This window comes from Heterodontus francisci, chromosome 25 (genome assembly GCF_036365525.1).
Source record: "Heterodontus francisci isolate sHetFra1 chromosome 25, sHetFra1.hap1, whole genome shotgun sequence".
Classification (NCBI taxonomy): Eukaryota; Metazoa; Chordata; class Chondrichthyes; order Heterodontiformes; family Heterodontidae; genus Heterodontus; species Heterodontus francisci.
In genome coordinates, this window is record NC_090395.1 from 38152007 (window position 1) to 38179386 (window position 27380).

At 42.2% G+C, this 27380-nt stretch overlaps 1 protein-coding gene and 1 long non-coding RNA gene across 3 annotated transcripts in view; one reads left to right on the forward strand and one right to left on the reverse strand.

The window, feature by feature from the left end:
- Window positions 1-27380, forward strand: part of ppfia4 (PTPRF interacting protein alpha 4) — a 907198-nt gene that overhangs the window by 200471 nt on the left and 679347 nt on the right. The window lies entirely within an intron of this gene.
- LOC137383836 (uncharacterized) overlaps window positions 3111-27380 on the reverse strand; it is a 73318-nt gene continuing 49048 nt past the window's right edge. For both annotated transcript variants that reach the window (XR_010977472.1, XR_010977473.1), the window contains exon 3: window positions 3111-4954. This is a non-coding gene — a long non-coding RNA (uncharacterized lncRNA). The remainder of the gene's footprint in view (window positions 4955-27380) is intronic.

Genomic DNA, 27380 nt, shown 5'->3' on the forward strand with positions numbered 1-27380 from the left:
CCTGTGCCGTGTGATAGTGAGTATAGCAACAGGAGAATAGAGCAGATGAATGCGTGGCTGGAGAAATAGTGCAGGAGGGAGGGATTTAGATTGCTGGGACATCGGGACCGGTTCTGGGGAAGGTGGGACCAGTACAAGCGGGACGGGTTACACCCAGGCAGGACCGGAACCGATGTCCTCGCAGGGGCGTTTGCTAGTGCTGTTGGGGAGGATTTAAACTAGAATGGTAGGGGGATGGGAACCTGAGTGGGGAGATTGAGGAGGAGGAAACAAGGATAGAAATGAAAGACAGGAAACAAAAAGACAAAAATGGAAGGCATAGAAATCAATAGCAAGAATCAAATAGGGCCATAGTGCGAAATATTGCTAAGATGACTAACAATGTTAAAAAGACAAGCCTAAAGACATTGTGTCTCAGTATGCGGACTATTTGCAATAAGGTAGGCGAATTAACCAGGCAACTAGATGTAAACGGATACGATATAGTTGCGATTATGGAGACATGGCTGCAGGGTGACCAAGGATGGGAACTGACCATCCAAGGGTATTCAATATTTAGGAAGGACAGGCATAAAGGGAAAGGAGGTGGAGTAGCGTTGTTAGTAAAAGAGGAAATCAATACAATAGTGAGGAAGGATATTAGCTTAGAGAATCCTGATGTGGAATCTGTATGGGTGGAGCTAAGAAACACCAAGGGGCAAAAAACATTGGTGAGGGTTGTATGTAGACCCTCAAACAGTAGTGGTGATGTAGAGGATGGAATTAAACAGGAAATTAGAGACACATGCAATAAGGGTGCAACTGTAATTATGGGTGACTTTAATCTACATATAGATTGGTCAAACCAAATTAGCAATAATATTGTAGAGGAGGATTTCCTGGAGTGCGTACGTGATGGTTTTATGGACCAATACATTGAGGAACCAACTAGAGAATAGGACATCCTAGACTGGGTATTGTGTAACGAGAAAGGATTAGTTAACAATCTTGTTGTACGGGGTCCCTTGGGGAAGAGCGACCATAACATGATAGAATTCTTCATTAAGATGGAGAGTGAGAGAGTTGATTCCAAGACTAGGGTCCTGAATCTAAATAAAGGAAACTATGAAGGTATGAGGCGGGAGTTGGCTATGATAGATTGGGGAACGTGACTTAAAGGGCTGACAGTGGATAGGCAATGGCTAGCATTTAAAGAGTGCATGGATGAATTACAACAATTGTTCATTCCTGTCTGGCACACAAATAAAATAGGAAGGGTGGCTCAACCATGGCTTGCAAAAGAAATTAGGGATAGTATTAGATCCAAGGAGGAGAAATATAAAATGGCCAGAACAAGCAGCAAACCTGAGGATTGGGAGCAGTTTAGAATTCAGCAAAGGAGGACAAAGGGATTGATTAAGAAGGGGAAAATAGAGTATAAGAGTAAGCTTGCAGAGAACATAAAAACTGACTGTAAAAGCTTCTGTAGATATGTGAAGAGAAAAAGATTAATGAAGACAAATGTGGGTCCCTTACAGTCAGAAACGGAGGAATTTATAATGGGGAACAAAGAAATGGCAGATCAATTAAATACATATTTTGATTGTCTTCACAAAGGAGAACACAAATTACCTCCCAGAAATGTTGGGGAACATAGGGTCTAGTGAGAAGGAGGAACTATAAGAAATCAGTATTAGTAGGGAAATGGTGTTAGGGAAATTGATGGGATTGAAGGCCGATAAATCCCCAGGGCCTGATAATCTACATCCCAGAGTACTTAAGGAAGTGGCCCTAGAAATAGTAGATGCATTGCAGGTCATTTTTCAAAATTCTATAGACTCTGGAACAGTTCCAACGGATTGGAGGGTAGCTAATGTAAATGTAGAGAGAAAACAGGGAATTATAGACCGGTTAGCCTGACATCAGTAGTGGGGAAAATGCTAGAGTCCATTATAAAAGATGTAATAGCACAGCACTTGGAAAACAATGACATGATCGGACAAAGTCAAAATGGATTTACAAAAGGGAAATCATGCTTGACAAATCTACTGGATTTTTTTTGAGGATGTAACTAGTAGAATGTGGTGTATTTGAACTTTCAGAAGGCTTTCGACATGGTCCCACATAAGAGATTAGCGTGCAAATTTAAAGCACATGGGATTGGGGGTAAGGTACTGACATGGATAGAGAACTGGTTGGCAGACAGGAAACAGAGAGTAGGGATAAATGGGTCTTTTTCCGAGTGGCAGGCAGTGACTAGTGGGGTACCACAGGGATCAGTGCTAGGACCCCAGCTATTCACAATATATATTAATGATATAGGTGAGGGAATTAAATGTAATATATCCAAGTTTGCAGATGACACAAAGCTGGGTGGGAGTGTGAGCTTTGAGGAGGATGCAGAGAAGCTCCAGTGTGATTTGGACAGCTTGAGTGAGTGGGCAAATACATGGCAGATGCAGTATAATGTGAATAAATGTGAGGTTATCCACTTTGGTGGCAAAATCAGAAAGGCAGATTATTATCTGAACGGCGATAGATTGGGAAAGGGGGAGGTGTAGCGAGACCTGGGTGTCCTTGTGCACCAGTCGCTGAAAGTAAGCATGCAGGTGCAGCAGGCAGTTAAGAAGGCAAATGGTATGTTGGCCTTCATAGTGAGAGGATTCGGGTACAGGAGCAAGGATGTCTTGCGGAAATTATACAAGGCCTTGGTGAGACCACATCTGGAGTATTGTGTGCAGTTTTGGTCTCGTTATCTGAGGAAGATGTTCTTGCTATGGAGGGAGTGCAGCGAAGGTTCACCACACTGATTCCTGGGATGGCAGGACTGACGTTTGAAGAGAGATTGGGTCAGTTGGGCTTGTATTCTCTTGGGTCAATTGGGCTTGTGCACAAAATTCTAACAGGACTGGACAGTCTACATGCAGGAAGGATGTTCCCGTTGGTGGGGGAGCCCAGGACCAGGGGTCACAGTCTAAGGATAAGGGGTAAGCCATTTAGGACTGAGATGAGGAAGGACCTCTTCACCCAGAGAGTGGTGAATCTGTGGAATTCTCTACCACAGAAAGCAGTTGAGGCCAAATCATTAGATATATTCAAGAAAGAGTTAGATATAATTCTTAGGGCCAAAGGAATCAAGGGATATGGGGAGAAAGCGGGAACAGGGTACTGAGTTTGGATGATCAGCCATGATCGTATTAAATGGCAATGCAGGCTCAAAGGGCTGAATGGCCTACTCCTGCTCCTATTTTTATATGTTTCTATGTTTCTAATTCAAAAGCAGTCTAACAGTCACTCAGACAGTTGTAGTTATGATTCTTGGCACAAATGATTTAGATTTGTCTATTCCATTAGCTGACTGCAGTGTTTGAACTGATCATGAAGCAATAAATCAAGGTGCTACCAGGATTGCAGCACCATTTTGAGTACAAACTGACAGGGAGTAAAGAAGTGTCCACTTAGGAAATTTGCCTTCCTGTTGATTTTAATGGGGCAGAGCTATGATTAACTTAAAAGCAGTTTCAATGAGGGTAACAGTGGAAAATCTGCCACAGATTTTCCAGGGGCTTTTCTGTCACAAGAAAGGCCGTATGACATGGATGCATCATCACAATGGTACATTTCCCCAGGAAAATAAGGGTCCATGTTTGCCCATTGTTTATTTGTCACTGTCTGCAATGTTTGAAATGAAGTTTACTTCCATCTTTTAAATAAGTTTAACAAGCCAATAGCAGAAGCAATGATCAGGTTTTTTGGCCAGTGTTCGAATTTACTTCAGCTGATTGTCAACCCCCCAATTTTGCTTGATTTTTGCATTAATTTAAGTGGATACACTAATGGACCCATGTCCAGCATAGAAGTGGCCCAGTGATTTAACATGCTTGCCCATAGCCACCTTATGTGGGCAAGCAGATGGAGGAAGAATGGTAAGAATGTAGACTTGTTAAACTAGGCCACTCTTGCACATCAAGCATTCAATTACGAAATATTGAGACAAAGCAGTGGGTAATCTGCCTGCTGCACTTGTTGAGAAACAATATTAAAGTATTATATTTACAGGAAGTAAAATAAAGATGACCTTTCCTCTTCCTCAGTTGGTTTCTGCAAGGTGTGTGGTTGATAAGGTAACCACATTTGTTTTTGATGGTTCTTTTTTACCTGCTTCACAACAAGGAGACACTATAGATTTTAAATAAAAACAGTAAGTGCTGGAAATACTCAGCAGGTCAAGCAGCATCGATGGAGAGAGAAGCAGAGTCAACGTTTCAGGTCTGTGACCTTTCTTCAGTACTGGCAAAGGTTAGAAAAGTGTGTTAAATCAAGGCTTTTTATCAAACCTGCCCTAGGGGATGGCCACTGGCAATTTTTTATTTTAGCTCCCATGCTGATTAAGCAGAAATCCACACTAACAAATTTACTATGTGGTCAGGATGTGTTTTATGCTAGTGTCACAGCCAGGTGAGAAGGGGTAGAATGGCTCCCTTTTCTTTCCGCCTCTTGGTTCACCGCAGCAGGTGTTTTTTAAAAAATAATTTGCTTGTCAATTTAGTGATTCTCTGTTGAAGTGCTGTGACTGTAAAAGACACAGGCAGACAGTTTTCTTGTAAGGTTTAAAGGAAAAGGAAATAGTGTTTATTCTTAATATCCGATGAATAAAAATAATCGCGCCAACTCACGCAAGTACCCAAGGTATTCTCTCACACACAGAGGTAGGTTACAAGGAGAGAGGGTATGTTATTTGTTTAACAATGTCCAAAAGAAAGTTAGTAATATACGAATCCTGTAGGTTGATGCCTTGGATGGTTTCAGGCCGAGTTCAGTGATTTTTCCTGGATTCTGTGCAGAGCTGATTTACAGTCTTGACAGATGATCACTTTTTTCCACCAAAGTCAGCAGCTGTTAGTTTTACGTTGGAAGAATCTGCCTGTAATGTTTGGCTGGTCACAAATAGCCAGGGCACCCGCTTGCAGAACAGCTGGAGAGAGAGAAAGAGAGACACCATGAGTTCCCGTAATGACAAGTCACAGACCTGAAACGTTAACTCTGCTTCTCTCTCTACAGATGCTGCCAGACCTGCTGAGTATTTCCAGCACTTTCTGTTTTTATTCCACGAGTTTTCTTCTCGCTGTTACCCACTCATGGTCTGTTTGCAATTTTCTCACTCTGCGAAGCAGTCTCTAACACAAAGGGTTAGCTTGCGACCACTATCTAATCAGTTACCAGATATGGTCACAGCAAGCTAGGAAACCCTCATTCCACATCCCTTGTCTAAAGTGATGAGTTTAACTGATTGGTCCCCACCCACCTGAATAAGCAGATTATGTCTGTGAGTAGTTCAGGTAATGGGCCATTCACACTCATTTAAGCTGATTGTTCTCCTTTCTGATAGCTTTGTAATTTGCAAGGTGAAGTCATGTGAATGCTCAGCCATTTTACGAACTGCTGTTTAGGCCACTTAAAAATACTGGTCATCAGTCTTTTTAAAACTTATTCTGTGGTTCCAGTGGACTGAATAAATAGTCATTTTTGATTAAACATGGTCTTGTAACACTAGATGATCAGATATGGCCACATTTCCAGTGTGGCATGTGTAACTTTTTATGCCTCTTCTGAGTTCAGAAAGATGGGTTGATCTGATATTGACCTGTGATCCAGCCTCAATTTGAATTAGTTTTATATAGCTCCTTCTGCTGTCCTTGCCAATTTGTTCTCCTCTATAATGCCATGATCCCCTTCTGCAAACCCTGCATTCTGTACAAAAAGGAATAATTCTCATTATTCTTGCTTTTTTGAGTCATTATACCCATGTAGATGCACTTCACCATTGATTAATATTGAAATTGCAGCTTATGCCTACATCTTTTAAGTTCCTTGGGATGTTTGTCTACATTAAAGGCACCATGTTGTTAGAAAAGTGGATGCACGCATGGATGGGAGAGTACAAGAATAGCACATTGTGAAAGTGTGTACCAGTTAAGGCTGTTCAATCCAACTGTAGGCTTGCTGCACTGAAATAAAATCCTAAATTTTATATACAGATTACATATTTGAGAGACACAGTGAGGCACTATATAAGTGTAAGTGTTTGTTTCTCTTCCCTGTAAGTGAATAAATAACATCAATTGCTTGGAATTGTTACGACCTGTCACCACAGGATAGTGCGCCCATTAAAACATTCTTACGTCAATACTTAGCAGAAATGTTAAAGTTGCTGGGCTCTTGATTTTTGGTTTTAGTATTGGAATGTGGTTGTGCAAATATGAAATGCATTTGAAATGTTATGCAGTAAATCCCATACAATATTGAGTTATTTTTTAAATCAAATTCAATTTATTCCAGATGGAACTACAAAAATAGGCAATGGTATAAATATTGTCAGGTATCCTATATTATATTATATGCATAATAGCAGCATCACTGGCTTCCAGCACAAACATTCAAATAAAATCTCACTTACTTCCTTCTCCAATTGCTATAAAGCAATGGACAGGAAAAGCTCCAGAATCATAGGTCTCTTTCTGTGGTGTAGTATTCTATTGGCTCAATGAATCTCCTCCATCTTTTTTGATGAGCAATCCAGTTAGTCCCACTCACATGTCGTATCCCTGCATTTTTTCTCCTTCAAGTATTTACCCAATTCCCTTTTGAAGGCTGCTATTGAATCTGAATCGTCCACCCTATCAGGTAGTGCGTTCCAAACCCTAACCACTCATTACGTAAAGTTTTTTCTCATGTCGCCGCTGGTTCTTTTGCCAATTACCTTGAACCAGTGCCCTCTGGTTATCAAGCCTTCAGCCATTGGAAATCGTTTCTCTTTAAAATCATGAAGGGTTTAGATGGAATAAATAAACACCTATCAAATTTCCTCTGCTGTAAGGAGAACAACCTCAGCACCTCCAGTCCAGCAACGTAACTGTAATCCTTCATCCCTGGAACCGTTTGAATAAATCTGTCTGTATCTTTTCCAAAGCCTTCCAGTTGTTCCTAAAATGTGGTGCCCAGAATTGGGCACAATACTCCAGCTGGGGCTAAACTAGTGTTTCATATAGGTTTAGCATAACTTAATGGCTTTTGTATTTTGTCTTCATTTATCAAGCCCAGGATCCCATGTGATTTAGTAACTGCTTTGTTAACGTCCTCCCACCTTCAAAGATTTGTGCACAGACACCTCAACGGCTTGCTGCTCTTGCACCCCTTAAAGATTGTGCCATTTAGCTTGAATTGTCTTCCTACCAAAATACATCACCTCACACTTTTCTGTACTGAATTTCATGTGCCAATTATCACCCATTCCACAGGCCTTTTGAAGTCTATTACTGTCTTGCTCATTGTTTATTATATTGTTTATAAAACTACCAGGTTTTGTGTCATCTGCACATTTCGAACATGTGACTTTTAAAAAAATTCTTTCATGGTATGTGGGCATCACTGGCAAGGCCAGCATTTGTTTCCCATCCCTCATTGCCCTTGAACTGAGTGGCTTGCTATGCCACTTCAGATGGCAGTTAAGAGTCAACTATTTTGCTGTGGGTCTGGAGTCACACATAGGCCAGACCAAGTAAGGACAGTTGATTTCCTTTCCTAAAGGACATTAGTGAACCAGATGAGTTTTTACGACAATTGATTATAGTTTCATGGCACCACTGCTGAGATTAGCCGCACTCCTAGCCAAGCTGTTCCAGTACAGCTACAACACTGGCATCTACCCGACATTATGGAAAGTTGCCCATGTATGTCCTGTACACAAAAAGCAGGACAAATCCAATCTAGCCAATTACAGTCCCATCAGTCTACTCGCGATCATCAGCAAAGTGATGGAATGTGTCATCAACAGTGCTATGAAGCAGCACTTACATAGCAACAAGCTGCTCACCGATGCTCATTTTGGGCTCCGCCAGGACCACTCAGCTCGTGACTACATTACAGCCTTGGTCCAAACATGATCAAAAGAGCTGAACTCGAGGTGAGGCGAGAGTGATTGCCCTTGATATCAAGTCAGCATTTAACCGAGTGTGGCATCAAGGAGCCCTAGCCAAATTGAAATCAATGGTAATCAGGGGTAAACTCGCCACTGGTTGGAATCATACCCAGCATAAAGGAAGATGGTTGTGGTTCTTGGTCAACCATCTCAGCCCCAGGACATTGCTTCAGGAGTCCATCAGGATAATATCCCTGGGTCCAATCATCTTCAGTTGCTTCAGCAATGACCTTCCCTCCATCATAAGGTCAGAAGTGGGGATGTTTGGTGATGATTGCACATTGTTCACCATTCACGACTCTTGAGATAGTGAAGCAGCCCGTATCCATATGCAGTAAGACCTGGACAACATTCAGGCTTGGGCTTATAAGTGGCAAGTAACATTTGTGCCACACAAGTGTCAGGCAATGACTATTTCCAACAAGAGAGAATCTGACCATCTCCGCATGACATTCAATGGCATTACCATTGCTGAATCCCCCACTATCAACATCCTGAGGGTTACCATTGACCAGAAACTGAACTGGACCAACCACATAAGTACTGTGGCTACAAGCGTAGGTCAGAGGCTGGGAATTCTGTAGCGGCTAACCCACCTCCTGACTCCCCAAAGCTTGTCCACCACTTACAAGGCACAAGTCAGGAGTGTGATGGAATACTCTCCACTTGCCTGGATGAGTGTAACTCCAACAACATTCAGGAAGCTCGACACCATCTAGGGCAAAGCAGCCTGTTTGATCAGCACCCATCCACCATCTTAAACATTCACTCCTCCACCATCGACACAGTGGCAGCAGTGTGTATCATTTACAAGATGCACTACAGCAACTCACCATGCCTCCCTCGACAGCACCTTCCAAACCCACGACCTCTTCCACCTAGAAGGGCAAGGGCAGCAGACGGGTGGGAACACCGCTACCTGCAAGTTGCCCTCCAAGCCATGCACCATCCTGAATTGGAACTATATTGCCAACGAATAAAACAAAACTAGCTTTTAATTCCAGATTTCTATTAATGAATTGAATTTTATTAATTAATTGAATTTAAATGTCACCAGCTGCAGTGGTGGGATTTGAACCTGTGTCCCCAGGGCATTAGCCTAGGCCTCTGGATTACTTCTCCAGTGACAAATACTGTACTCCCACGTCATTAATAATGTTTCTTAGAAACAACAGTGGTGAACCCTGGCAATGCCACTGTACACCTCCCTCCAGTCCGAAAAACAACCATTGACCACAAATCTGTTTTCTATCCCTGAGCCAATTTCAATCCATATTGCTATTGCACGCTTTATTTCACAGACTTGAGAGCAAAATTGAAGTCTAATATATGGTACTTTATCAAACAGCTTTTGAAAGTCCATATGCGCAAGATCAGCTGCACTGCCCTTGTCCACACTCATTATTATCGAACAGGGAATAAAGGAAAGGCAAGTTGGGGTCAGAATGGAGAAATCACTGTTCTGCTCTAGGTTGACCCTGTATTCTTCAGGGTAGTTCCCCAATGTTTCTTGACGCTCGAAGAGATTTGGTCCTGAATTGACTGTAAGGGAGGCTTCTTTCTCATTTTCATAAACTCCTTTCAGTGGATTTTCATCCATCATCCTGTACTCCAAGATGCTTAATATTCTGGATGAGCATTCAGTCTGTTCTTCTCCGCATATAGTGACATCACAAGTCCCAGCCTTAATGGAAATGATTGGATAATTCCCTTGTCAATCAAGCCCGGAGTCTGCCCTGCTGTAAGAGACTGGGATTGATTTTATGCACATTACTTGTTTTATGTAACTATCCTCCACTCACTGAATTTTGCTGGAGAAATAACCTTGCTTTTATTGGAAGACTCTATTGTAGTTTGATCATGAATTCTGATATCTGTATTTTGTAGAGACTCTTTCAATAGATGCTGTTTGCTGAGTAAATAGACTGTTTAAGTACCTCCCTACTTCAAGCTCCTTGGCTGACACAGTAGTGTCATAGTCACTTTGAAACTGATATTTCAATCAAATCCTTGTTGGTTGTATTGGACACTTAGCCTGTTTAGAGTGAATCGAAAGCTGTGCAACTGGTCAGATTATTGAAATCGAGCGTCTCAGGTCAATTCATGATTATAGTAAAGAACTTGGAGTTCCACGTGTTTCTGTGAATATAAGAACTTTAGAAAAGATATGAACTTGTTCATAGATTGGTTCTTAACCTGCAACCACTTAGTTGAACCTATAGGAAAAAAAATGGTTATACTGGTTATGAAGGTTGGGGAAACATTTCCAAGTTTTCAGTCTGCTTCCTCAGACGGTGGAGTAGATTGGTAAAATGCCACAGTGGTGAATTGTCTACAATCCAGGTAAGTTACAGGGTTGATTGAGGACTTGGTCATGATCCATCCTATGTACATTCACATCATCCCACATCACAACTGTGCTCAATACCCAGCATGTACCAGTGAGAGGAGCTATTTGCAAAAAGAAACTTAAATTATTTCTTGCATTAAAGAACAAATGCCCCAGCAGTGATTTGAAGGCTGGAATTAAATCTTCAAGGCTTGGTGGACATTCATATATTATTTTCATGGTTGTGTAATTTGCAGTCCTGAAACTTATTCACGGGTACCAAAAATTCTACATGGCCTTGGGCTGCCTTAAATAAGTTATTTCTATTTATTAATAAAGCTGCCTGTTATAGCAAAAGGAAAGTATTAACTTGATTTTTAATTTATATTGTTTTCCTGGTATATGTAGAGGAGTTAATACAGAAGAGCGTATTGGTTCTTACTGTCTTAGGCTTGTACACCAGGCTGTATTCAGGTGAGACCACTGTACAACAATATCCACACGCTTTTTATTTAATCCTTGGGATAGCAAATCATCAAACTGTTTTGCTGCCGAAAGGATCTGGTACGGAAATGGCTCCTTCTCTGCTCCTTGATTATGTCCTCGAGACAGTGTTGGCTGTAGATTCTGTCTGATGGTGCTGCTTTGTTCCAGGAATGGTTTCTGTGCTGATGGGAATTCTTGGTCTTGTCATAGATTCGTAATTGCTGTGCAATGCAGGAGCAGCGTCATGTGAAAACTCTACTCAGATCCACAACCCAGAAGAGCGCTACGGGTAGTTGCTGGGCTGGAGGGGATAAAGAGCTTTTATAAAGAGGAGGCCAAGAGTGTGAGCTTTTTTGGGGTTGGGGTGGGGGATGGGGTTCAGAGGAAAAGTGTATCTGTAAACTGGGAGGGCTGTTATAAGGAAATTGTTTCTGTGAAGGACATAGTGACTCTTCAGGTGACTTACCTTCCGGGAGAGCAGCGGAGAGGAGCAGACCTGTGGGAAGAACATGGTGCGAGGAGCAGATAAATAGAGCTAGAGGATCGCGGCCCAGAGCACTTACCTTCCAGGAGAGCAGCGGAAAGGAGTCCAGGTGTGCCGGAGTTCGAAAACAAAGTGAGTAGTGACGTCACAGGAAAGCTGCAAGGTGATTGGTTGGTGAGTAACTGCTGTTAGGGAATAACTCTAAATAGCTGAGTTAGTACACCAGTGTTAGAGTGCGTGTGTAAATAGCTTAATAATAAGGAACAAGTGAGTAACTTTTTTTTGAGTAAGGATTATTTTAACTTAGTTAACTGTATTGATTTTTAGTAGGATTTATCAGTAGCTTCAAAGGTAAAAGTAAGGACTTTAAATTGTAGTGGGTAGTGTTTGGAGTGAAACAAAGTCCCTAGCGTAATTAGTATTTTTTAATTAAAGGGAGTAACTAAGTAATCTAAAGGTAAATCATGACAGGAGAGCTCGCACCCGTGATATGCTCCTCCTGCGCTATGTGGGATATCAGGGATGCTTCCAGTGTCCCTGGTGACCATTTGTGCAGCAAGTATATCCATCTGCAGCTACTGGCTACCCGCATTATGGAGTTGGAGCTGTGGGTGGATTCACTGTGGAGCATCTGTGATGCTGAGATCGTCCTGGATAGCACGTTTAGCGAGGTGGTCACACGGCAGGCAAATGCTGCAAAGGCAGAAAGGGAATGGGTGACCACCAGGCAGAGTAGAGGAAGGCAGGTAGTGCAGCAGTTCCCTGTGGCCGTCACCTTCTCTAACAGATTTGGATACTGTTGGGGGAGATGGCTCAGAGGAAAGCAGCAAGAGCCAAGTTCATGGCACCATGGATGGCTCTGCTGCACAGGAGGGGAGAAGGAAAAGTGGCAGGGCTATAGTGAAAGGGGATTCAATCATAAGGGGAACAGACAGGCATTTCTGCAGCCGCAAAAGAGACTCCAGAATGGTATGTTGCCTCCCTGGTGCTAGGGTCAAGGATGTCTCTAAGCAGCTGTAGGGCATTCTGAGGAGGGAGGGCAAGCAGCCAGTTATCGTGGTACATATTGGTACCAACAACATAGATTAAAAAAAAAAGGATGAGGTCCTACAAGCTGAATTTAGGGAGTTAGAGAGTGAGAGAAGAAATAGCAGAATATTGCAGATGAATACGTGGCTGGAGAAATGGTGTAGTGGGGAGGGATTCAGATTCCTGGGATACTGGGACCGGTTCTGGGGAAGGTGGGACCAGTGCAAGCTGGACGAGCTGCATCTGGGCAGGACCGGGACCAGTTTCCTTGGTGGGGGGGGGGGGGGGGGGGAAGTGGGGGTGGTGTTTGCTAGTGCTGTCAGGGAGGGTTTAAACGAGAATGGCAGGAGGATGGGAATCTGAGCAAGGAGACAAAGGAGGGGGAAACAAGGACAGAAATGAAAGACAGAAGTGTAAGAAGCAAAACTGGAAGGCAGAGAAAACAAGGGCGAGAAACAAATGGGGCCATAGTCCAAAATAAAGCTAAGATGACTAACGATGTTAAAAAGACAAGTCTAAAGGCATTGTGTCTTAATGTGCGGAGCATTTGCAATAAAGTATATGAATTAACAGCGCAAATAGATATAAACGGTTATGATATAGTTGCGATTACGGAGACATGGCTCCAGGGTGATCAAGGATGGAAACTGAACATCCAGGGGTATTCAATATTTAGGAAGGTCAGGCAAAAAGGGAAAGGAGGTGGGGTAGCGTTGTTAGTAAAGGAGGAAATCAATGCAGTAGTGAGGAAGGATATTGGCTCAAAAAACCATGATGTGGAATCTGTATGGGTGGAGCTAAGAAACACCAAGTGGCAGAAAACGTTGGTGGGGATTGTCTATAGGCCCCCAAACAGTAGTGGAGATGTAAGGGATGAAATTTAACAGGAAATTAGAGACACATGCAATAAGGGTACAACTGTAATCGTGGGTGATTTTAATCTACAAATAGATTGGTCAAACCAAATTAGCAATAATACTGTGGGGGAGGATTTCCTGGACTGTGTACGTGACAGTTTTTTAGACCAATACATTGAGGAACCAACCAGAGAACAGGCCGTTCTAGACTGGGTATTGTGCAATGAGAAAGGATTAATTAACATTCTTGTTGTGCGGGGTCCCTTGGGAAGGAGTGACCATAACATGATAGAATTCTTCATTAAGATGGAGAGTGAAGTAGTTGAATCCGAAACTAGGGTCTTGAATCTTAATAAAGGAAACTACGAAGGTATGAGACACGAGTTGGCTATGGTAGATTGGGGAACATTACGAAAAGGGTTGACAGTGGATAGGCAATGGATAATATTTAGAGAACATGTACATGAATTACAATAATTATTCCTTCCTGTCTGGTGCAAAAATAAAACCGGAACAGTGGCTCAACCATGGCTTACAAAAGAAATGAGGGATAGTATTAGATCCAAAGAGGAGGCACATAAAATTGCCAGAAAAAGCAGCAAGTCTGAGGATTGGGAGCAGTTTAGAATTCAACAAAGGAGGACAAAGAGGTTGATTAAGTGGGGGAAAATAGAGTATGAGAGTAAACTTGCGGGGAACATAAAAACTGACTTGTAAAAGCTTCTATAAATGTGTGAAGAGAAAAAGATTAGTGAAGACAAATGTTGGACCCTGACAGTCAGAAACGGGGGAAATTATAATGGGGAACAAAGAAATGGCAGAACAGTTAAACACATACTTTGGTTCTGTCTTCAGAAAGGAGGACACAAATAACCTCCCAGAATTGTTAGGGAACCAAGGGTCTAATGAGAGGGCGGAACTGAAGGAAATCAGTGTTAGTAAAAAAAAAAAGTGCTAGGGAAATTAATGGGGTTAAAGGCTGACAAATCCCCAGGGCCTGATAATCTACATCCCAGAGTACTAAAGGAAGTTGCCCTGGAAATAGTGGATGCATTGGTGGTCATCTTCCAAAATTCTGTAGACTCTGGAGCAGTTCCTACAGATTGGAGGGTGGCAAAGGCAACCCCACTATTTAAAAAGGAGGGAGAGAAAAACCAGGGAATTACAGACCAGTTAGCCTTACATCAGTAGTGGGGAAAATGCTAGAGTCTATTATAAAGGATGTGATAGCAGAACACCTGGAAAGCATAAACAGGATTGGACAAAGTCAACATGGGTTTGCGAAAGGGAAGTCATGCTTAACAAATCTACTGGAGTTTTTTGAGGATGTAACTAGTAGAATAGATGAGGGAGAACCAGTGGATGTGGTGTATTTAGATTTTCAGAAGGCTTTTGATAAGGTCCCACATAAGTGGTTAGTACATGGGATTGGGAGTAATATACTGGCATGGATTGAGAATTGGTTGACAGACAGGAAACAGAGAGTTGGAATAAACGGGTCTTTTTTTGGGAGACAGGCAGTGACTAGTGGGGTACTGCAGGGATCAGTGCTTGGGCCCCAGCTATTCACAATATATATTAATGACTTGGGTGAGGGAACTAAATGTAACATTTCCAAGTTTGCAGAGGATACAAAGCTGGGTGGGAATGTGAGCTGTGAGGAGGATGCAAGGAGGTTCCAATGTGATTTGGACAAGTTGGGTGAGTGGGCAAATGCATGGCAGGTGCAGTATAACGTGCATAAATGTGAGGATATCCACTTTGGTTGTAAAAACAGAAAGGTGGATTATTATCTGAATGGTGATAGATTTGGAAAGGGAGAGATACAACGAGACCTGGGTGTCCTTGTACACCAGTCGCTGAAAGCAAGCATTCAGGTGCAGCAAGCATTTAGTATGGTATGTTGGCCTTCATTGCAAGAGGATTTGAGTACAGGAGCAGAGATGTCTTACTGCAATTATACAGGGCCTTGGTGAGATCACATCTGGAGTATTGTGTGCAGTTTTGGTCTCCTTAGCTGAGAAACGATGTTCTTGCCATGGAGGGAGTGCAAAGAAGATTTACTAGGCTGATTCCCGGGATGGCAGGATTGACGTATGAGGAGAGATTGGGTCAACTAGGCCTATATTCACTAGAGTTTAGAAGAATGAGAGGGGATCTCATAGAAACTTATAAAATTCTAACAGGACTAGACAGGCTAAATGCAGGGAGGATGTTCCCTATGGCTGGGGAGTCCAGAACCAGGGGTCACAGTCTCAGGATACGGGGTATGCCATTTAGAACCGAGATGAGGAGAAAATTCTTCACTCAGAGGGTGGTGAACCTGTGGAATTCTCTACCGTAGAAGGCATTGGAGGCCAAGTAATTAAATATATTCAAGAAGGAGATAGATGTATTTCTTAATGCCAAAGGGATCAAGGGATATGGGGAGAAAGCGGGAACAGGGTACTGCATTAGACGATCAGCCATGATCTTTTTTGAATGGTGGAGCAGGCCCGAAGGGCCGAATGGCCAGCTCCTGCTCCTATTTTCTATGTTTCTATGATGTAGCAATGCTCTGCTTGATTTATTGATTATGGATGACCCCATTTTTTAAAATTTAGAACTATCAATTGAGGGATAAAACATTTTTAAATGAAATAGAATGCACATGAAACATGAGATTTGTGTTCCGAGGAGTGGGAGCAGCATGTGGGTGGAGAATGTACAATTCTAAATTTCCTATTAATGTCCTGGTTGAATGTTGTTAGCAGTGCTGAATAATGAGCAAGTTGGTCATGCATTGTATATTATTTCATGTACAGCGTTGATTACATGTAGTTCTAAGTACATGGTGTTCAAGGTTTATTCTAGGTATTTGCATAAGAGCTTCCCTTGCATACAAATGAGTTGTTTAGTGCTGTTTACAGCTAAAAACTGTTCACTTAAATTTGGAGAATTTGTATTGTACAATATTTTGTTTTATGCCCATATTGCAAGCTCTTGGTGCTGTGGAATCTGCTCCATTCATATTCGAACTCTATAGTGCTGTTGCCTGTAAATGCACAAGTGAATCGCTTTTTTTTTTAGATAGGTCTCTGTATCTTTGGAGGCTGCAGAAGTAGCACTTCTATACCTTAAGATGTGGCATCCATGGCTCAGTGGGTAGCACTCTCACTTCTGAGTCAGAATGTTGTGTGTTCAACAACCACGCTGGAGACTTGGGCACAAAATCTAGGCTGACAATCCAGTGCAGTACTGAATCTGTGCTGCATTGTTGAAGGTGCCATCTATCAGTTCAGGCATTAAACCAAAGCCTTTCCTTCTCAGTTGGACATTAAAAAAAAATTCATGGCATTATTTGAAAAGGAGCATGGAAGGTCTCCCCTTATTTATTCCTCAATTAACATCACTAAAACAGATTATCTGGTCATTATCACATTGCTGTTTGTGGGAGCTTGCTAAGCTCACATTGGCTGCTGTGTTTCTTACATTACCACAGTGACTACACTTCAGAAGTATCATCATTAGCTGTAAAGCTCTTTGGGATGTCCTGAGGTTGTGAAAGTGGGTATGTAACTACAAGTATTTTTTGCTGCTGAACCACCATTAACCCCACCCCAGGGAACTGCACAGCATCATCCCTTAACTATTTAATATCTAGAATTGGCAAGGTTTTGAGGGCAGGGGAAGGAAACTAAAGGCTTGTCAGAATTATGAGAATGGGCACCCAGTAGCATAATTGGATTTGCTCAGCACAGTAAGATGCTTCATTGTGCTGGTTGAGGAAAATATTTCTTGGAGGCTGACATTTTGTCCTCGTAAAGCTTGGATAAACAGGAATCTACTGTAGAACATTTACATGGGTAGATCTTGACATTGATAAGTTGTATGCTGTTTTTTTTTTAATGCTTTTACTGTGGATTTCACTGAACTAATTTGCTTTCTTTTCCCTCCCCTTTTCTGCTTCTGCCCGGCTGGTTACAAAACTAAATTGCTGCCTGTGTCTGTCTTATTCTCCACTGGATTTCAGGTATGTGTCAACTTATAAAGATTAAAGAGAAAAACAAAACCTGTGGAATACATTTTTAACACATGCTCTGGGTGAATGTTTCTGAAAAGGTGCATTGTTCATTAAAGCATAGGACTCATTTCTCATTTACACTTCATTGAAATTCTTGGCACGAGAGACCCTTTAATGTTGCTATATTTTTATTTGATTACTGAGGTGTGAAACTATGCAATATTATAAATGTATTAGTTCACTATTACACAGCACCATATTAACATGTTCCATCCATGAGGGTGGAAACTAGTTTTTATTGTTGGCGTTCTGGAGAGGGGGTCTTTGGAAGTGAGCAGCAGGGTCATTTGGCAGCGTTTGAGTATTTTCTGTCCATATTAATCAGTTTCTGGTTTCCCTAACTAATTGAAAGCATGCCCTTTATTGGTATAGGCTCCACATTGATGTAAAATGTGTTCAAGCACATGCATATTTTTTCCCAAATCTTGCAGCAGTCTCAATTACAGTAACAGCCTTGTGCTATAATCTTGAGATAGGTTTAAGAACTGCTGGAGATAGATAAAGATAAATCTGTACCTTATCTGGCACATCATTTTTCATTATTGGACAAATGAGTGGGCAGCTTGTTAAATCATGGCAGCTGGGGAATTTAAATTCAGTTAATTAAAAATAAATCTGATGTAAAAAGCAAGTATCTGTAATCGTGACCATGAAACTACCAGATTGTCATTAAAAAAACTAGTACACTAATGTCCTTTAGGGAAGGAAATCTGCTGTCCTTCATGGTCTGGCCTATATGTGACTCCAGACCCGCATCAATATGGTTGACTATTAACTGCCCTCTGAAATTGCCTAGGAATCCACTCTGTTGTATCAAACAGTAACGAAAAGTTATAATAATAGAATTGGATGGACGTCGACTGAGACACCGGCCACGACAAAGAGACACACTCAGCACTGTCAAGTCTGCAAAGTCCTCCTCATTAACATCTGGGGACTTTGCCAAAATTGAAAGAGCTGTCATACATACCAGTCAAGCAAGCAGCCTGACATAGTTATTCTCATAGAATCATACCTTTAAGCCAATGTCCCAGACTCCTCCATCACCATCTCTGGATGTGTGTCTCAGGCTGGCAGGACAGACACACCAGAGGTGGTGGCACAGCAGTATACAGTTGGGAGGGAGTGTACCTGGGAGTCCTCAACATTTACTCTGGACCTTATGAAGTCTGATGACATCAGGTCAAATAGGGGCATAGAAACCTCCTTCTGATTATCATCTACCACATCCCACAACTGATGAATCAGTACTCCTCTATGTTGCACACATCTTGGAAGAAGCTCTGAGGGTAGTAAGGGCACAGTGTGTTTTCTGTCTGGAGGACTTCAGTGTTCATCACCAAGAGTGGCCCAGTAACACCACGACTGACAAAACTGGCTCAGTCCTTCAGGGTTTGCAGCCAGTGGCAAGAACCAGCCTGATGGAAAAACCTATTTGATCTCATCCTCGCCAACGAAACCTTCGAAAATGCATTTGACCCTGACTGTATTGGTGGGAGTCACAAAGTCCTGTATTCACACAGAGGACACACTCCATCATGTCGTGTGGCACTACCACTGTCCTAAATGGGATAGATTCAGAACAGATCTAGCAGCTCAAAACTGGGCATCCATGAGGTGCTGTAAGCCATTAGCAGCAGCAGCAGAATTATATCCCACCACAATTTGTAACCTCGTGGCCCAACATATCCCTCACTGTAGCATTACCATTACTTGGGACCAACCCTGGTTTAATGTGGACTGTAGAAGAGCATGCCTGGTGTAGTACCAGCTGTATCTAAGATTGAGGTGCCATTTTGTGAAGCTACAACACAGGACGACATGCAGGTTAAGCAGGAGAAGCGGCAAGGTATAGACAGTGCTAAGCGATCCCACAACCAACAGATCAAAACTCTGCAATTCTGTCACATCCAGTCATGAATGGTGGATAATTAAACAGCTAATGGGAGCAAGAGGGTCTATGAATGTTCCCCATCCTCACTGATGGGGGATCCCAGAACGTCAGTGCAAAGAGACGATACTAAAGCATTTGCAACCATCTTCAGAAGTGCTGAGTGGATGATCCATCTTGGCATCCTCCTATAGATGCTAGGTTTCAGCCAATTTGATTCACTCCAGTTGCTATCAAGAAATAGCTATGTGCACTGGATTCAGAATTAACTGTGGTTGTTGGAGGCCAATTATCTCAGCCCCAGGGCATCACGGCAGGAGTTCCTCAGGGCAGTGTTCTCTGCACAACCATCTCCAGCTGCTTTATCAATAATCTTCCCTCCAACATTAGGACAGTAGTTGGGATGTTTGCTAATTGCACAGTATTCATTTCCAATTGCAACTCCTCCAATAATGAAGCAGTTCATGCCCTCATGCAGCAAGACGTGTACAACATTTAGGCTTGGGCTGGTAAGTGGCAAGTAACATTAATGCCACACAAATTCCAGACAATGACAATTTCCAACAAGAGAGAATCGAATCATCTCCCCTTGACATTCAACAGCAATTACCATCACTGAATACTCCACCATCAACATCCTGTGGGGAGTGGGGCTGGGGGGTCCACATAAATAATGCCACCACAAGAGCAGGTCAGAGGCTGGGAATTCGGCGCTGAGTGACTCGCCTCCCTCCATAAAAATATTTCCATCATTGATAAGTCAGAAGTGTGATGAAATACTGTTCATTTGGCTGCATGCGTGCAGCTCCAACAACACTCAAGAAGCTCTAGCATTGAGGACAAAAGAGTCAGTTTTATTGGCACCCCATCTACCACCATAATCACTCACTCCACCACCAGTGCATCGTGTCTGCAGTGTGAACTATCTACAAGATACACTGCAGCATTTCACTGAGGCTTCTTCAACAGCACCTTCCAAACCCACAACCTCTACTGCCTCGAACGTAAAAGGCAGCAGGCGCATGGGAATGCTACAGAAGCAGAGACAATCAATAACTTCAAAGGAAATTGGATGGCCACTTGAAGGAAATAAACTTGCAGGTCTATGGGGATCGAGCGGGGGAGAGGGACTGACTGGATAGCTCTGTGGAGAGCCGGCATGGACCTGATGTGCCAAATGGCCGCCTTCTGTGCCGTATATGACTTTGACCTCCTGCAAGTTCCCCTCCATGTCATACACCATCCTGAGTTGGAACTGTATTGCCATTCCTTCGCTGCCGCTGGGTCAAAATCCTGGAACTCCCTCCCTAACAGCACTGTGCGATTACCTTCACCACATGGACTGCAGCGTTTCAAGGAGGCAGCTGACCACCTCCTTATCGAGAGCAATTAGAGTGACGCGGAATAAAAATGGTAGCTTTGCCAGCGATGCCCACAACTCATTAATGAATCAAAAGCATAAGCTGGTTTATATAATATTGTCACATGTCAATTGGTGTCTTTTGTATAGCAGCCCAAAACTATCTGATGAGCAATCCCATCTCGTAGAACCATAGAATCTTAGAAAAATTATAGCACAGAAGGAGGCTATTCAGCCCGTTGTGTCCGTGCCAGCTGAACAAACTAGTCGCCCAATCTAATCCTCCCTTCCTGCACCTGGTCCATAGCCTTGCAGGGTACAGCACTTCAGGTGCATGTCCATGTACCTTTTAAAAGAATTGAGGGTTTCTGCCTGCACCACGGTCCCTGTCAGTGAATTCCAGGCACCCACCACCCTCTGGGTGAAAATGTTTTCTTCATGTCCCCTCTAATCCTTCTGCCAATTACCTTAAATCTGTGCCCCCTGGTAATTAACCTTTTCGCTAGGGGAAACAGGTCCTTCCTGTCTATTCTATCTAGGCCCCTCACAGTTTTGTACACCTCTATTAAGTCACCCCTCAGCCTCCTCTGTTCTAGGGAAAACAATCCTAGTCTATCCAATCTTTCCTCATAGCTGCAACTTTCAAGCCCTGGTAACATTCTTGTAAATCTCCTCTGTACTCTCTCCAGAGCAATTATGTCCTTCCTGTAATGTGGTGATGGTGACCAGAACTGTACGCAATACTCCAGCTGTGGCCTAACCAGCGTTTTATACAGTTCCAGCATTACATCCCTACTTTTGTTTTCTGTACCTCAGCCAATAAAGGAAAGCATTCCATATGCCTTCTTCACCACTCTGTCTACCTGTCCTGCCACCTTCAGTGACCTGTGGACATGCACTCCAAGTTCTCTCACTTCTTCTACCCCTGCCATATCCTCCCGTTTATTGTGTATTCCCTCGCTTTATTTCCCCTCCCCAAATGCATTACCTCACACTTCTCCGGATTGAATTCCATTTGTCACTTTTCCGCCCACTCAACCAAACCATTGATATCATTCTGGAGTCTACGGCTATCCTCTTCATTATCAACTATATTGCCAATTTTTGTGTCATCAGCAAATTTCCCAATCATGCCTCCCACATTCAAGTCCAAATCATTAATATATAGCACAAACAGCAAGGCACCCAGCACTGAGCCCTGTGGAATGCCATTGGAAACAGCTTTCCATTCGCAAAAACATCCCATGACTACTACCCTTTGTTTCATGGCCCTGAGCCAATTCTGGATCCAGTCTGCCCATTCCCCTGTATCCAATGGGCTTTCATTTTACTGACCAGTCTGCTATGGTGGGACCTTGTCAAATGCCTTATTAAAATCCATGTAGACCGCATCCACTGCACTACCCTCATCAATCCTCCTTGTTACTTCCTCAAAAAACCTGATTAAGTTAGTGAGACGTGACCTTCCCCTAACAAATCTATGCTGACTATCCCTGATTAATCCATGCCTTTCTAAGTGGCAGTTTATCCTGTCCCTCAGAATTGATTCTAATAATTTACCCACCACCAAGGTCAGACTGACCAACCTATAATTATTTGGCCTATCCCTCGCACCCTTTTTAAACAATGGTACAATGTTCACAGGCCTCTGGTACCTCACCTGTATCTAGTGAGGATTTGAAGATGATCCTCAGCATATCCGCTATTTCCTCCCTGGCTTCCTTTAACAACCTGGGATGCAATCCATCCGGCCCTGGCGATCTTTCCACTTTCAAGGATGCCAGACCCTCTGGTACTTCCTCCATCATTATACTTATCGTATCTAATATTTCACACTCCTCCTCTTTAACTACAGTGTCTGCATCAGCCCTTTCCTTTGTGAAGACAGAGACAAAAAACTAATTAAGAACCCTGCCTACATCTTCTGCATCTATGCATAAGTTCCCTTGTACATCTCTGACAGGCCCTCCCTTTCCTTCGTTATCCTCTTGCTCTTAATGTACTGATAAAACATCTTTGGGTTTTCCTTGATTTTTCCTGCCAATAATTTTTCATGTCCTCTCTTTGCTTTTCTAATTTCCTTTTTTACATCACCCCTGCACTTTCTATACTCCTTTAGGCTTTCTAAAGTATTAAGATTTTTGTGATTGTCATTATCTTTCTTTTTCTGTTTTAACTTATCCTGTAAGCTGCTAGATAACCAGGGGGTTCTAGGTTTGCCAGTACCACCCTTTATCTTTGCGGGGACATGCCTAAACTGTGCCTGTAGTATCACACTTTTGAATGCCTCCCACAAAGGCATTATAGCTTCTCTGATCATTGCTTCTCAGAACCTGGCTCTTTTTTCCTCTCAAACCAAAAATTTCTCATCCTGTTTGCCACTGAGTTTCCTTCAAGTAGCTGTATCCAGTCCACTTTCACTAGGTCACCTCTCAGTTTCTTAAAATTTGCCTTCCCCCAATTTAGAACCTTTACTACTGTTTTATCTTTGTCCTTTTCCATGATTAGGCTAAAACTAAGTGTATTATGGTCACTGTCTCCCAAATGTTACTTCATCCACTTGCCCAGCTTCATTACCAAAGACTAAATCTAGTCTTCAATCTCAATCAGTACTTCTGAATTCTCTCTGCACCTCCCACCGACTCTCAATCTTTCTTGTTTGTTATTTCATTATTGTTCTTATGGTTAGTGTTAGTCATGGCTAAGTTGCTAGCACTCTCACCTTTGTGTCATAAGTTTTTGGGGCCAAGCCCCACTCCAAGACTTTAGCACAACATCTGGACTGACACACTGCTGGAGGTGCCATCTTTTGGATGAGACGTTCTACTGAGGCCCTATCTGCCCTTTCAGGTGGATGCAATAGATCCCATGACACTATCTTGAATAAGAGCAGGGGAGTTATCCTTCATGTTCTGGCCAATATTTATCCCTCAATCAACAGAACACAAACAGATTATCTGGTCATTGTAAACATTGCTGTTTGTGGGAGTTTGCTGTGTGTACATTGGCAGGCATGTTTTGTACATTATAACAGTGACTATAATTCAGAAGTACTTCATTGCCTGTAAGCCTCTTTGTGATGTCCTGACTTCATGAAAGGTGCTATATAAATGCAGGTCTGCATTTTTCTTTGTTATGGTTATAGCTTCTGTGATCATTGCTTCTCAGAACCTGGCTCCTTTTTCCTCTCAAACCAAAAATTTCTCATGCTGTGCATTTTTTTCTCCTGACTGCCTCTGCGTTGAAAAGGCTTATTTTGCATACTTGCAAATCTAGAAAAATTAGAAAAAGCTGATTTGGCTCCCAAAAAGCTGACAACTCAGCAATGTTATGATAATCTGTGACCTTTGAAAACAAATAGCTACACAGGCTTTGTAATTTAAGCTGTGGTTGGGTGATAGTGGGGGGTGGGGAGAGGGTGGTGGTGGGGGGGCGGGGGTTAAGCAGTGGTGCACGGCAAGTACATAAGGCCTAAAGGTGAATGCAACAACTTCTACATTTTTGTAAAATCTTTAACATGCAAAAATGTCCCTACACTCTAAGAGGGACAAAATGCCAAGCCAAGGGAGAGATTAGGGTTGTGATTGAAAGCTTGGATGAAAAACATTGGTTTTGGGCAAGCTTTTAAAGGAGGTAGGTGAAGTAGAAGTGAAAGGGGTAATAAAGTTGGAGTTCCAGAGAGCAGAACTTGAAGCCCGTATCTCCAAGTGGGATGAAGTAAAGGGCAGTGCTCGAGAGCCAACAATGTGGGAGGTAGGATAGGGTAAGTCATGGAGAAACATGTGGATGAGAATTTTAAACTTAATGTACATTAAGGGATTGGGATGGTAACAGTGGAACCAAGCGAGTGCAGTTCCACTGTGCTGGACAGTGGCTGAAAGGTGTTGGAGTAGAATTGTTGTGGTCGACTGTATTGAAGGCAGCAGGGAGGATGAGAAGTGATGATTGCATCACAGTCACAGTTACCTGACCCCTCCAGATCCTGATTTGTCTAAATCTTGTACAATCCCTTTGATAATACTAGCACATGTGAATGGTGTTGTCTGCAACTGAGGGTGTATATCTTTACAACAGGCTTTCCTCGGTCGCATTATTACACTGATTTTGGTTCAGTATTTTCAGATGTGTGATAGTTGCAGCGAATGCATTATTGTGCATTGAAATTCAAAGTCTGAGTAATTGCCACTCTCCATCTGTTCAACTCTATAATATAGAGTTAGCTCCTGAGGCCGGATACAGAGAGTGCATTTATTAAAACAAATGTTATCATTTGAAGTATTTTTCACCCCCTCTTTTTTTCTCAGTGGAATTTTAAACGTGGTGACCAACAGATCAAAAGAAGACCTTTCTCAGCATACCCACGTGTCTATTTAATCTCCTGCATTAGCTGCAACAGCTCTGCAGTTTTTGATATTTAAAGCATGGTTGAGTCATCCATTTTTGCTAAATTTGCTTCAAGCCATTTCTGGCACTCTTGTGGAGCAGAGGGAGCACAGCAAATAAAGCACCGCTGGCTCTTTGAGAATTGAAAGCATATGACACATTGAGCTCATGAATAATTCTACAGTGCTGCTGTGAGTGAAAACTAACAAAAATGCAATCTTCAGCTTTCTCATTTGAAAAAAAACAATATTTCAACACTTTTTGATTTTTTAAAACCTCAGCCACTTTTGTTTGCATGACTGCTGGCAAGAAAGTTTGGCTGTTATAGTTTGCTCTTTTCTCGTGTACAGAAAATGCACTCAAGCCTCTTTTATTTCATTTGGAAGCTTCATAGAGACCAAAGGGTTACAATAGAAACAGTCGTGAAATTTGACATTTTACGCCATCTGAGAAACTGGCGCCCATGGGAAAACCGTCCCACTGGACTATTTGGTAACTGCCCTTTGCTTTTCTTGGATGACTCAAGATTATGGGAAGTGAGTGTGCTCCAGACTTCTACCCTTTGAAAGCTGTTTATGGTTTGAATGTACCACCTGAAGTACGCTATATACAGAGTAGTAAAAAGATAACCATCCCTTCTAAAGGAGCATGCTTGCTTTTTGCCCATGTTTTAAATGAGGGTGCTCCCCATATTCCTCTGGAGTGTACTTCAAAATTATTTATTTTGAAACCAATTATTGCTCTGCCTGTAAGGCACCTTCTGTAACACAGGTGGTCCTGTTGACCTGCAGATTATTTGGGGTGATAGTGAGGGTTTTCTATCCCTTGGTGCCCTTTGGGAAGTGAGTCAGAGAGAATATGAGTAAGAAGGTGCAGCTGCCATTTGTACACTCCCTCCTGCCCAATATTGAAAGTGGCCAGCCTGATGAAAGACAGCTATTATTTTGCTTGAAGTCAACATCTCAATCTTTATATTTAACACAAAGAATAAACAGAAACTTATGGACAGTTTAATAAAATATTTTGAGAATTACCTATTAAATTATTTATCCCATTTTATAATTGGTCCCACAATAACCTGACACTCAGCCTGGTGCTTGTGACTCCTGAAAATGCTTCACCTTGCGTCACTGTCCTGGCCATAGACATGTCTGCTTCTGCGTTGCCTTTAATAATAAAAGCACATCTCAAACAATGGCAATTTGGTGTGTATCTTTTTAAATGATTTTTCTGATCCTTTACTTTCTATGGTATTTGCTGTCAGTAGGCAACATCCTAACAGTCACACCTTGCCTGGCAGTGACCACTGCATTTCATGTGTGATAATGTCCTTACTCCGGAAGTGGTGATCAGAAGTTTGAGCGATAAGCAAGTACTGTTACGTCTTTATGTTGTTTTTCTGGTTCCCAGGTGTTGGAAATAATTGCACTTCAAACTTTGAAAGGCTGGAGCCAGTCTGTTTATTACAGCACCATGCTGTCTGCTGTAGAACCTGGTTGAACTGATTCTTGTGTTACATATAATATGACTCCCCAGTGCAGCCATGAATGTGGCCCCCCACTGGAACACTGACACATAACAACTAGTTCCTAGAAAATTAGTTCCTAACACTTTACAGATAGTATAACAATATATAACATGCCTCTTTCTTTAAAACATAATGCCCCTATATCAATATAACTGTCAAAGTAAATATAGAAGATTATCATCCACCTTTGGAAATAATCTGAACCCCTTTTTAGAGTCTTTTATTGTGTGTATTCTTTTTTAAAAGAAATATATTCAGGGTATCACTTCGGTGGCAAGATGTTGTGCCTCCATCTTGTAGATTTGGCATTTGTTGCTCTCAGTGGTGAGTTGGCAGGCAATGTTGTGTAACATGCTGGTGATGTTGTTAATGTTGTCTCGCTGGATAGTGATGTTTACAGTGTTGTTGATGGTCTTTTCTGTTGTTCCAGCTGAGCTGTAGGTCGAATATGGATTCTGTTCCTTCTCATTTGGTTACCGGTTTCGGTCTCGATGATATATGACCTTGGAGTCTCAGCTTCACTAACAATTTTTGCTGGGCTCCAGGTTTTCATGATTGGATCCTGTACATGTACAGTTTGTCCTTTCTACACCTTGGGTGGGGATTTAGCATACTTGTTGAAGTGTTTCTCTCCTCTTGGCTTAGGTCCCAGCTGTTAAATAAATTTAATCCTGTAACTCCAGTCCACAGAAGGATATAACTGACCCTGTCCACTTCACTAGTGCCTTTTAGGAAGCTACTGAATGCCAAATTGCACTTTTGTTTAAACTTCTCAAATGCCTCTATGACATCATCAGCTTCCCAATTCATTATGGGCTGTAGCTGTACATTCATTCCTGTCCTGGTTGACATTTCGTTTTTTTTGTTTTCACACTCAGTTTTTCTTTCCTTCTCTCTGGCACTAACTTGGGTCAATTTTCTAGGTTTACTGACAGACACTCGCTGCCACCATGTTACGTCTTTATGTTGTTTTTCTGGTTCCCAGGTATTGGAAATAATCACACTTTAAACTT